The following is a 12,586-nucleotide window of genomic DNA, read 5'->3' on the forward strand; positions in this document are numbered from 1 at the left end:
CTCTTCAACCTCTTAAGAATTAGATTTACCCTCCAACCCTTAACCTCATAACCCTCTTCAACCTTAAGGGGCCAATAGATAGTTTTTTAAAAGTCGTTCAATGTCAACCAATATTTTTGACTAGTTGTATATATAAAGGGCTGCAATTGTTTCAAGTTTCAACACTGCAGCTTAAATAAAAAAGATTTTATTTAATTTTTTTCAACGAATTTTACACATTTTCAAACCCGTATAACAACCTCAAGTTTCAAATGAAATCATTTCTATGACACTTTTCTGACACATTAGCATATAATAAAGGATCTGATGCCAGGGATTTTCCAAAACATCTTTAGGTTTCCTAATACAAATAGTCAAAGTTCCCCCAAAAAATTATGCAAATATATCATATTTTATTGCTATTATCTAATCAATAAATGAACTTAGGAAAAAACATTAGCTCTGGATTTTAGATAACCTTTACATATAAGGTGTAGGTTTCATGTAAATTGAGTAAACAATGAAAAAGTTGTACAAAGATTTATGTAACTTGAAAAAAATAAGTAAAAAATAAAGTCTAAGGTGCTGCCATCTGTGGCTGAGGTTGACATCAACCAATTTCCTCCAAAATTGGCACCCTTACAGATAGGCTTACGTGCAGTCAGGTGATTAAGTTTCATGCAAATCATCTAAAACACAAATAAGAAAAATAACATTAAAAAAAATTAACTTAATTAATTTTAATACAAAAATTATAATTTTTTTAATATATGCTTTTGTGATAGCTGAAAGTCATAGACATGATTTCAGTTGTCACTTGTGTGTGATAATCGTTTTTGACCATTTTGGAAAAATTTTGAAACACAATTCAATATTTTTTCTCCCTTCTCATTTATGCTACGATGCTGAGACTTGGACCAGATGAAACCCTTTTCATATACAACTAGTAAAAAAAAATTATTGACATTGAACAACTTTCAAAAACTATCTATTGGCCCCATAAAAATGTAGCACTCAGGGTGTACAATTTTGCATCGACCCCAAGACAATACAGCTTCTACACAGAGCAGACAGCACACTATACTCCCACATCGAGCTACAACGCTCTCTCTACCCATCGAGTTTAGACATTCATGATCCCCCATCAAGCCGCTACGCTATCCCACATAGAGCTCCATGACACTGGCCTCACTCAGCTCTCTGCTCTGCTCCAAGCTCTGTCTGAACGTCTACGACAATGCCAACAACTGACTACTGTAATCAAAACTACTAAATAAATCTGAAACTCACTAAACACTGTGTATCTAATCTATCCAACAACGTAACATAATCGTATGTTATAACGTCACAACACTCCCATTTTCCTTAAATTCTTAATGGCTAACAATATTATGTTAACGTGTGTTGGATTTCAGATAGTTGAGTTAGTGCATGTGTGTGTGTTCTTGTGTATGTATTCTCCTAGTTGTATTCACCACACACACACACACACATACATACACACACACCCAAGGAAGCAGCCCGTGACAGCTGACTAACTCCCAGGTACCTATGTACTGCTAGGTAACAGGTTCATCAGGGTGAAAGAAACTGCCCATTGTTTCTTGCCGGCGCCGGGAATTGAACCCGGGACCACAGGATCACGTGTCCAGCGTATGTCCAGTCAGCCACCGGCCCCTGTATTCACCTAGTATTCACCTAGCTGTGCTTGCGGGGGTTGAGCTCTGCTCTTTCGGCCTATTTCTCAACTGTCAATCAACTGTTACTAACTATTATCTCTGCCCGAAACGCTGCGCGTACTAGTGGCTTTACAAGATTGTAATTACTATATTATGTATCCTCACAATCCCAACGTACCATCTTGTATATATATAAATAAATAAATAAATACATAAATGATTTTATTTATTTATTTATTTATTTATTTATTTTTTATATATTTTTTTCCACACCACACACCCCAGGAAGCAGCCCATGACCGCTGACTAACTCCCAGGTACCTATTTACTGCTAGGTAACAGGCTCATTAGGGTGAAAGAAACTCTGCCCATTGTTTCTCACCAGCGCCCGGGATTGAAGCCGGGACCACAGGATCACGCGTACAGCGTTCTGTCCGCTCAGCCACCGGCCCCATCAACACATACTTGTGTGTTCGTGTGTATGTGTGTGTGTACTCACCTAGTTGTGCATGCGAGGGTTGAGCTTTAGCTCTTTGGTTCTGCCTGTCACCTGTCAATCAACTGATGTACAGATTCCTGAGCCTACTGGGCTCTATCATATCTACATTTGAAACTTTGTATGGAGTCAGCCTCCACCACATCACTTCCTAGTTCATTCCATTACTAACTACACTGACACTAAAAACGTTCCTCATAATATCTCTGTGGCTTATTTGTGTACTCAGCTTCCACCTGTGTCCCCTTGTACGTGTACCATCCATGTTAAATAATCCATCCTTGTCTACCCTGTCAATTCCCCTGAGAATTTTGAATATGGTGATCATATCTCCCTGAGCTCTTCTGTCTTCCAGCGACGTGAGGTGTAGTTCATGCAGCCTTTCCTCATAATTCATGCCTCTTAGTTCTGGGACTAGCCTAGTAGCATACCTCTGAACTTTTTCCAGCTTCGTCTTGTGCTTGACAAGGTACGGGCTCCATGCTGGGGCCGCATACTCCAGGATTGGTCTTACATATGTGGTATACAAGATTCTGAATGATTCCTTACACAGGTTCCTGAACGCAGTTCTGATGTTAGCCAGTCTCGCATTTGCCGCAGACATTATTCTTTTTATGTGGGCTTCAGGAGACAGGTTTGGTGTGATATCAACTCCTAGATCTTTCTCTTTGTCCGTTTCATTAAGTACTTCATCTACTATTCTGTATCCTGTGTCTGGCCTCCTGTTTCCACTGCCTAGTTTCATTACTTTGTTTTTACTCGGGTTGAACTTCCACAGCCATTTATTGGACCATTCACTCAGTCTGTCTAGGTCATCTTGTAGCCTCCTACTATCATCCTCTGTGTCAATCCTCCTCATAATTTTTACATCATCGGCAAACATTGAGAGAAACGATTCTATACTCTTTGTGAGATCATTTACAAATATCAGAAACAGTATAGGTCCAAGGACTGACCCCTGCGGGACTCCACTAGTAACGTCTCGCCAATCTGAGACCTCACCCGTCAAACTGACTCGCAGTCTCCTGTTGTTTAGGTACTCCTTTTTTCTAATGGAGTACCTTCCCTTTCACTCCAGTCTGCATCTCCAGCTTTTTCACTAGCCTCTTGTGTGGTACTGTATCAAAAGCTTTCTGACAATCCAAAAATATGCAGTCTGCCCACCCTTCTCTTTCTTGCCTTATTTTTGTTGCCTGGTCGTAGAATTCAAGTAACCCTGTGAGGCAGGACCTGCCATCCCTGAACCCCATGTTGATGCTGTGTTACAAAGTTCTTTCGCTCCAGATGCTCCACTAGCTTTCTCTAGACGTGATTAATCTCATAGAATACCCCCCCCCCCCAAAAAAAAAAAGTGTCAAGGGAAGCTGGTTCTAGAAAGTATAGATTATACGGTTCATTGCTTAATAGAATAAGGGAATAAGAGAATTTAATTACATATAATCATAGAGATCCATAAGTCACTGGTTTTCTCATTTAACATTTTTTATGGTCCTTTGAGCTAACTTAGATATAATCATTATTTGCATTTATAGAATTATATATTTTATTAGTATTCAAGTAGAACCAGATTTCCCCACATATTTTATGGTCGACTTAGGACCGGATGAACCACATTTAATATTATAATCTGTAGAATTAGTTGAATATAGCCAGAAGTTAGGCTGTCTACAATTCATTAATCATTTTTCATCCCTGATAACATTATACTCTTTAATTAGGGAATATTGTCAGGTGCTAGGATAGAATCTATGGCAGCATATCTGCCACTCGCTTAGAAACCATGGCAGCATATCTGCCACTCACATAGTATTTAGGGCAGCATATCTGCCATTCGCATAGAATCTGCAGCAGCATATCTGCCACATATATAATCATTTATAGTATTAGGATTCTTGTCACACATATATAATCACTTGTATATACTCTATATAAATCAAAATTATAAAAAAAACAAAAACATAGCACTATCCTGAATTTGGACATTAGTAGTATTATAGTATATGCCAACCCATAAAGAATAGACTTCTTAGACTGGAATTGTACTTAGTAGTTATTATATTGATGATGTCAATAATGTCCGTCAGTTATCCGTCCTTCCTTACGAACAACTACCCAAAATTCCATAGAGTGCTTATATTGAATAGGAGATCACCCAGGGTGCTTCTGGCACTTGGAGAGGGGCTCAACGTCACTCGTTTAGGGAATGCGGCTCCAATACTGACCTTGTTATCATGTGCACACATGCACTCGAGCCGCCGTGACTCCCCACTCTCTCTTTATTTGGTATGACCTCCTCAATCCCCTTTCTCTTATTATTATTCTGTTCTACCCTGTCCACAGCTGTGGTTCTTTCTCTCTCATTTTTTCTACTTTCTGGGAAGCCTCACTAGGACTAGGGCAAATACCAGCAAATTTGAGTACATTTACTGGACAAGGCACATGCACAATACATACACACGTATAATAATATGAATCCAACACACTATACTATCTTTGCATATTACTGACAGCAGCGATAAGTCACATTTTGCCCAAACCCCACCTGCAGTTTTCAAAACATCCCAAACATCCCAAATTCGACGCTTGAGCCATATTTTGGAGCCAAATTCTGGCTTTCTGCTTGAATTCGCAGTTTGAAATTACGACTTTTTACAGCGAAAATATGTCAATTACTGAGAGCGGCGATAAGTCACATTTTGCCCAAAGTGCAGTGTTAAAAATATCCCAAACATCCCAAATTCGACCCTTGAGCTATATTTTGGAGACAAATTCTCGGTCTCTGCACGTATTCCCAGTTTGAAATTACGACTTTTTATACCGAAAATATGCCAATTACTGATAGCAGCGATGGGTCACATTTTGCCCAAACCCACCTGCAGTTTTTAAAATATCCCAAACATCCCAAATTCGACCCTTGAGCCATATTTTGCAGTCAAATTCGGGGTCTCTGGACGTATTCGCAGTTTGAAATTACTTTTTATACCCAAAATATGCCAAATACTGAAAGCGGAGATGGGTCACATTTTGCCCAAACCCTCCCTGCAGTTTTCAATATAACTCAAACATCTCAAATTCGATGCTTGAGCAATATCTTGGAACCAAATTCTCGCTCTCTGCACGTATTCGCAGTATGAAATTACGACTTTTTAAACCGAATATATGCCAATTACTTGGATCGGCGATGGGTCACATTTGCCCCCCCCCCCTGCAGTTTTCAAAATATCATAAACATCTCAAATTCGACGCTAGAGCCATATTTTGGAGCCAAATTCTAGCTCTTTGCACGTATTCGCAGTTTGAAATTACGATTTTTTATACAGAAAATATGTCAATTACTTAAAGCGGCGATTAGATCACATTTTGCCCAAACCCTCCCTGCAGTTTTCAAAATATCCCAAACATCCCAAATTCGATGCTTGGGCCATATTTTGGAGCCAAATTCTGGCTCTCTGCACGTATTCGCGGTTTGAAATTACAACTTTTTATACGGAAAATATGCCAAATACTGAGAGCGGCGATGGATCACATTTTGCCCAAACCCTCCCTGCAGTTTTCAAAATATCCCAAACATCCCAAATTCGATGCTTGGGCCATATTTTGGAGCCAAATTCTTGGTCTCTTCAAGTATTCGCAGTTTGGAATTACGACTTTTTATACCGAAAAATATGCCAATTACTGAGAGCAGCGATCTTCTTGAGAGGTTATCTTGAGATGATTTCGGGGCTTTTTAGTGTCCCCGCGGCCCGGTCCTCGACCAGGCCTCCACCCCCAGGAAGCAGCCCGTGACAGCTGACTAACACCCAGGTACCTATTTTACTGCTAGGTGATAGGGGCATAGGGTGAAAGGAACTCTGCCCATTTTTTCTCGCCGGCACCTGGGATCGAACCCAGGACTACAGGATCACAAGTCCAGCGTGCTGTCCGCTCGGCCGACCGGCCGACCGCTCCCGACCGGCGATGGGTCAAATTTAGCCCAAACCATCCCCGGCAGTTTTCAAAATATCCCAAACATCCCAAATTTGAGCCTTGAGCCATATCTTGGAGCCAAATTCTGGCTTTCTGCACGTATTTTCCCTTTGGAAATTACGACATTTTATACCGAAAATATGAAAATTACTAAGAGCAGCGATGGGTCACATTTTGCCGAAACCTCCCTGCAGTTTTCAAAATATCCCAAACATCCCAAATTCGACCCTTGAGCCATATTTTAGAGCCAAAATCTGGCTCTCTGCACGTATTCGCAGTTTGAAATTACGAATTTTTATACCAAAAATATGCCAATTTCACAAAGCGGCGATGGATTACATTTTGCCCAAACCCTCCCTGCAGTTTTCAAAATATCCCAAACATCCCAAATTCGACGCTAGAGCCATATTTTGAAGCCAAAATCTGGCTCTCTGCACATATTCGAATTTTAAAATTACGAATTTTATACCAAAAATATGTCAATTACTGAGAGCGGCGATGGGTCACATTTTGCCAAAATCCACCCTGCAGTTTTGAAAATACGCCAAAAATCCAAAATTCGACGCTTGAGCCATATTTTGGAGCCATATTCTGGCTTTCTGCTTGAATTCGCAGTTTGAAATTACGACTTTTTACACCGAAAATATGCCAATTACTGAAAGTAGCGATAAGTCACATTTTGCCCACACACCCCCCTCCCCCTGCAGTGTTCAAAATATCCCAAACATGCAAAATTATACGCTTGAGCCATATTTTGGAGACAAACTTTCGCTCTCTGCACGTATTCGCAGTTTGAAATTACGACTTTTTATACCGAAAATATGCCAATTACTGATGGCAGCGATGGGTCACATTTTGCCCAAACCCACTTGCAGTTTTTAAAATATCCCAGACATCCCAAATTCCACCCTTGAGCCATATTTTGCAGTCAAATTCTCTCTCTCTGCACTTATTCGCAGTTTGAAATTACGACTTTTTATACCCAAAATATGCCAAATACTGAAAGCGGAGATGGGTCACATTTTGCCCAAACCCTCCCTGCAGTTTTCAATATATCTCAAACATCTCAAATTCGATGCTTGAGCAATATCTTGGAACCAAATTCTCGCTCTCTGCACGTATTCGCAGTATGAAATTACGACTTTTTAAACCGAATATATGCCAATTACTGGGATCGGCGATGGGTCACATTTCCCCCCCCCCCTGCAGTTTTCAAAATATCATAAACATCCCAAATTCGACGCTAGAGCCATATTTTGGAGCCAAATTCTTGCTCTTTGCACGTATTCGCAGTTTGAAATTACGATTTTTTATACAGAAAATATGTCAATTACTTAAAGCGGCGATTAGATCACATTTTGCCCAAACCCTCCCTGCAGTTTTCAAAATATCCCAAACATCCCAAATTCGACGCTTGAGCCATATTTTGGAGCCAAATTCTCTCTCTCTGCACTTATTCGCAGTTTGAAATTACGACCTTTTATACCGAAAATATGCCAATTACTGAGAGCAGCGATGGGTCAAATTTAGCTCAAACCCTCCCCGGCAGTTTTCAAAATATCCTAAACATCCCAAATTCGATGCTTGGGCCATATTTTGGAGCCAAATTCTGGCTCTCTGCACGTATTCGCTGTTTGAAATTACAACATTTTATACGGAAAATATGCCAAATACTGAGAGTGGCGATGGATCACATTTTGCCCAAATCCCCCTGCAGTTTTCAAAATATCCCAAACATCCCAAATTCGACGCTTGAGCAATATTTTGGAGCCAAATTCTTGGTCTCTTCATGTATTCGCAGTTTGAAATTACGACTTTTTATACCGAAAAATATGCCAATTACTGAGAGCAGCGATCTTCTTGAGAGGTTATCTTGAGATGATTTCGGGGCTTTTTAGAGTCCCCGCGGCACAGTCCTCGACCAGGCCTCCACCTCCAGGAAGCAGCCCGTGACAGCTGACTAACACCCAGGTACCAATTTTACTGCTAGGTGATAGGGGCTGTTACGGTGCCCTCTCCTATCTCTTTCGTTTGCCTGCTTTAAGAGTCATATCAGCTCTCCCTACTGATTCTCTGAGGTTCAGGGAATCTAATGATATATGTGGCGAACAGACCGACTGCCAGTAAAGGGAAGGAAGTTACATTATAAGTTGTAAATAAAGGGAAATTGGCGCCCTGTTATAAAATGAAAGAGTATCCCCTAATGCAGATATGACCTTTTGGAAGGGACACTAGCCGATCGCGGATTGGCCGACTTAGGTCGCGGGCGACAAATCAGGGCCCGCCATGACGTCACCGAGTGCCCCGGGCGGCGCCGACGTCAGAAGTGACCCGACCTTGGAAGTGACAGGACGCACCTCGGTCTGCTCTCCAGGATTAGAGGCTCTACAAGCCTTTCTTAGTGGATTAGTGCTGGCTATTGCAGCCCATCGGATATATTGGAGACCCTGGGCTTCTGGGAAGCAAAAGGAACCAAGTTTATTGAGCGAAAGAGGGCCAAACTTGGAAAATATTCGGCGACGACGCAGGGCGGCGACGTTGGACGTTGAGGGTCAGAAAAGGTGTGGCGGGCAAGCCTAGCTGTGACCGGGTCACATCCACTGAGGGTCTTGGAAGGACGACACCGTGCCTAGGACAAGGAGCAACGCCTTGTGGAAGGGGCGAGTGTGGGAAAAATAGTGATTAGCTCAGCGCCCATCGATGAACCAGGATTGGGGCAGCTGAATCTCAGGGATTGGAACGGCGACGACGCGAAGGCTCCACGACACCTGAGGACCTGTGGAACGTCCTGGATCGTGAAGGATTGACCCAAGGAAGCGTGGGAACCTCACACCATCGAGGGACAGGCGTCGTGAGCCAGGAATGTAAGGTAGATCATTTTCCCTCCCAGTACCCCTTGTGTGAGTAGGCTAGTTAGGCCACAATAGTTACTTATGTGTGTGGCAACAGGACATTAATACTTTAGTAGTAGAGTAGGCTGCAAGGCAGCTTGTGTCCAGGCCTGTCAGAGGGGACAGTGTGTATGGATGGCAGGACAGTGAAGAAGAGGCGCCGACGTGGTGAAGAGGCCCTCCTGTGTGAGAGTGTGGGACTCCTGTCTTTCTGTCCAGTTGAAGGAGTGTTGGAGGTCGTGGAAGAAGAGGCTGATGATCTCCAGACTTAGTATCCATATTTCCATATTCATGTATTACTTGTGATTGTGTATGTGTGTTCATGTAATTTGCATCAGTAAATTCACACATTTTATCACTGTGTTTAAGTGTGCCTCCATTTATGATATTTCTCTATGAGCATACACGAAGGTTATCATAGTACCACCTAGGGAACACTACGTTCTCTATAGCAGTTCCTATTGCCTGGAGAGTGGTAGAGACAGCACAGACTTACATAAAAGTGTACCCTTAGCCATACAATCAGTATCGGTGTCTGAATGGTGGCAACTATTAACATAGTGGCTAGAGAGAGGTAAAGCCACACAGACCTTCCTGGGAGAGTACCCTGGGCCAACAGTCTAGTAGCAGATCTGTGGGAGTAGCAATCTTCTGGCTACAAACAATGTATAATACACCCACTGAACTGCATTGCTGCATTGCACTCGGTGACGTCATGGCGGGCCCTGATTTGTCGCCCGCGACCTAAGTCGGCCAATCCGCGATCGGCTAGTGTCCCTTCCAAAAGGTCATATCTGCATTAGGGGATACTCTTTCATTTTATAACAGGGCGCCAATTTCCCTTTATTTACAACTTATAATGTAACTTCCTTCCCTTTACTGGCAGTCGGTCTGTTCGCCACATATATCATTAGACTTCCTGAACCTCAGAGAATCAGTAGGGAGAGCTGATATGACTCTTAAAGCAGGCAAACGAAAGAGATAGGAGAGGGCACCGTAACAGGGCATAGGGTGAAAGAAACTCTGCCCATTGTTTCTCGCCGGCGCCTGGGATCGAACCCAGGACTACAGGATCACAAGTCCAGCGTGCTGTCCGCTCGGCCGACCGGCCAACCGATTCCGACCGGCGATGGGTCAAATTTAGCCCAAACCATCCCCGGCAATTTTCAAAATATCCCAAACATCCCAAATTTGAGCCTTGAGCCATATCTTGGAGCCAAATTCTGGCTTTCTGCACGTATTTTCCCTTTGGAAATTACGACATTTTATACCGAAAATATGAAAATTACTAAGAGCAGCGATGGGTCACATTTTGCCGAAACCTCCCTGCAGTTTTCAAAATATCCCAAACATCCCAAATTCGACCCTTGAGCCATATTTTAGAGCCAAATTCTGGCTCTCTGCACGTATTCGCAGTTTGAAATTACGAATTTTTATACCGAAAATATGCCAATTTCACAAAGCGGCGATGGATTACATTTTGCCCAAACCCTCCCTGCAATTTTCAAAATAACCCAAACATCCCAAATTCGACGCTAGAGCCATATTTTGATGCCAAAATCTGGCTCTCTGCACATATTCGCATTTTAAAATTACGAATTTTATACCAAAAATATGTCAATTACTGAGAGCGGTGATGGGTCACATTTTGCCCAAATCCACCCTGCAGTTTTAAAAATACCCCAAAAATCCAAAATTCGACGCTTGAGCCATATTTTGGAGCCATATTCTGGCTTTCTGCTTGAATTCGCAATTTGAAATTACGACTTTTTACACCGAAAATATGCCAATTACTGAAAGTGGCGATAAAGTGGCATTTTGCCCAAACACCCCCCCCCACCTGCAGTGTTCAAAATATCCCAAACATCCCAAATTATACGCTTGAGCCATATTTTGGAGACAAACTTTCGCTCTCTGCACGTATTCGCAGTTTGAAATTACGACTTTTTATACCGAAAATATGCCAATTCCTATTGGCAGCGATGGGTCACATTTTGCGCAAACCCACTTGCAGTTTTATAAAATATCCCAAACATCCCAAATTCCACCCTTGAGCCATATTTTGCAGTTAAATTCGGGCTTTCTGGACGAATTCGCAGTTTGAAATTACGACTCTTTATACCCAAAATATGCCAAACACTGAAAGCAGCGATGGGTCACATTTTGCCCAAACCCTCCCTGCAGTTTTCAAAATATATCAAAGATCTCAAATTCGATGCTTGAGCAATATCTTGGAGCCAAATTCTCGCTCTCTGCACGTATTCGCAGTATGAAATTACGACTTTTTAAACCGAATATATGCCATTTACTGGGATCAGCGATGGGTTACATTTGCCCCCCCCCCCTTGCAGTTTTCAAAATATCATAAACATCCCAAATTCGACGCTAGAGCCATATTTTGGAGCCAAATTCCAGCTCTCTCCACGTATTCGCAGTTTGAAATTACAAATACTTATACAGAAAATATGTCAATTACGTAAAGCGGCGATTAGATCACATTTTGCCCAAACCCTCCCTGCAGTTTTCAAAATATCCCAAACATCCCAAATTCGAAGCTTGAGCCATATTTTGGAGCCAAAATCTCTCTCTCTGCACTGATTCGCAGTTTGAAATTACGACTTTTTATACCGAAAATATGCCAATTACTGAGAGCAGCGATGGGTCAATTTTAGCCCAAACCCTCCCCTGCAGTTTTCAAAATATCCCAAACATCCCAAATTCGATGCTTGAGCCATATTTTGGGGCCAAATTCTGGCTCTCTGCACGTATTCGCAGTTTGAAATTACAACTTTTTATACCGAAAAATATGCCAATTACTGAGAGCAGCGATGGGTCAAATTTAGCCCAAACCTTCCCCGGCAGTTTTCAAAATATCCCAAATATCCCAAATTCGAGCCTTGAGCCATATCTTGGAGCCAAATTCTGGCTCTCTGCACGTATTTTGCCTTTTGAAATTACGATATTTTATACCGAAAATATGTATATTACTGAGAGCAGCGAAGGGTCACATTTTGCCAAAACCCCCCTGCAGTTTTCAAAATATCCCAAACATCCCAAATTCGACCCTAGAGCCATATTTTAGAGCCAAATTCTGGCTCTCTGCACGTATTCGCAGTTTGAAATTACGAATTTTTATATCGAAAATATGCCAATTTCACAAAGTGGCGATGGATTACATTTTGCCCAAACCCTCGCTGCAATTTTCAAAATATCCCAAACATCCCAAATTCGACGCTAGAACCATATTTTGAAGCACAAATCAGGCTCTCTGCACATATTCGCATTTTAAAATTACGAATTTTATACCAAAAATATGTCAATTACTGAGAGCGGCGATGGGTCACATTTTGCCAAAATCCACCCTGCAGTTTTGAAAATATCCCAAAAATCCAAAATTCGACGCTTGAGCCATATTTTGGAGCCAAATTCTGGCTTTTTGCTTGAATTCGCAATTTAAAATTACGACTTTTTACACCGAAAATATGTCATTTACTCAAAGTGGCGATAAGTCACATTTTGCCCCCCCCCCCCTGCAGTGTTCAAAATATCCCAAACATCCCAAATTCTACGCTTGA

This window comes from Procambarus clarkii, chromosome 38 (assembly GCF_040958095.1).
Source record: "Procambarus clarkii isolate CNS0578487 chromosome 38, FALCON_Pclarkii_2.0, whole genome shotgun sequence".
NCBI lineage: Eukaryota > Metazoa > Arthropoda > Malacostraca > Decapoda > Cambaridae > Procambarus > Procambarus clarkii.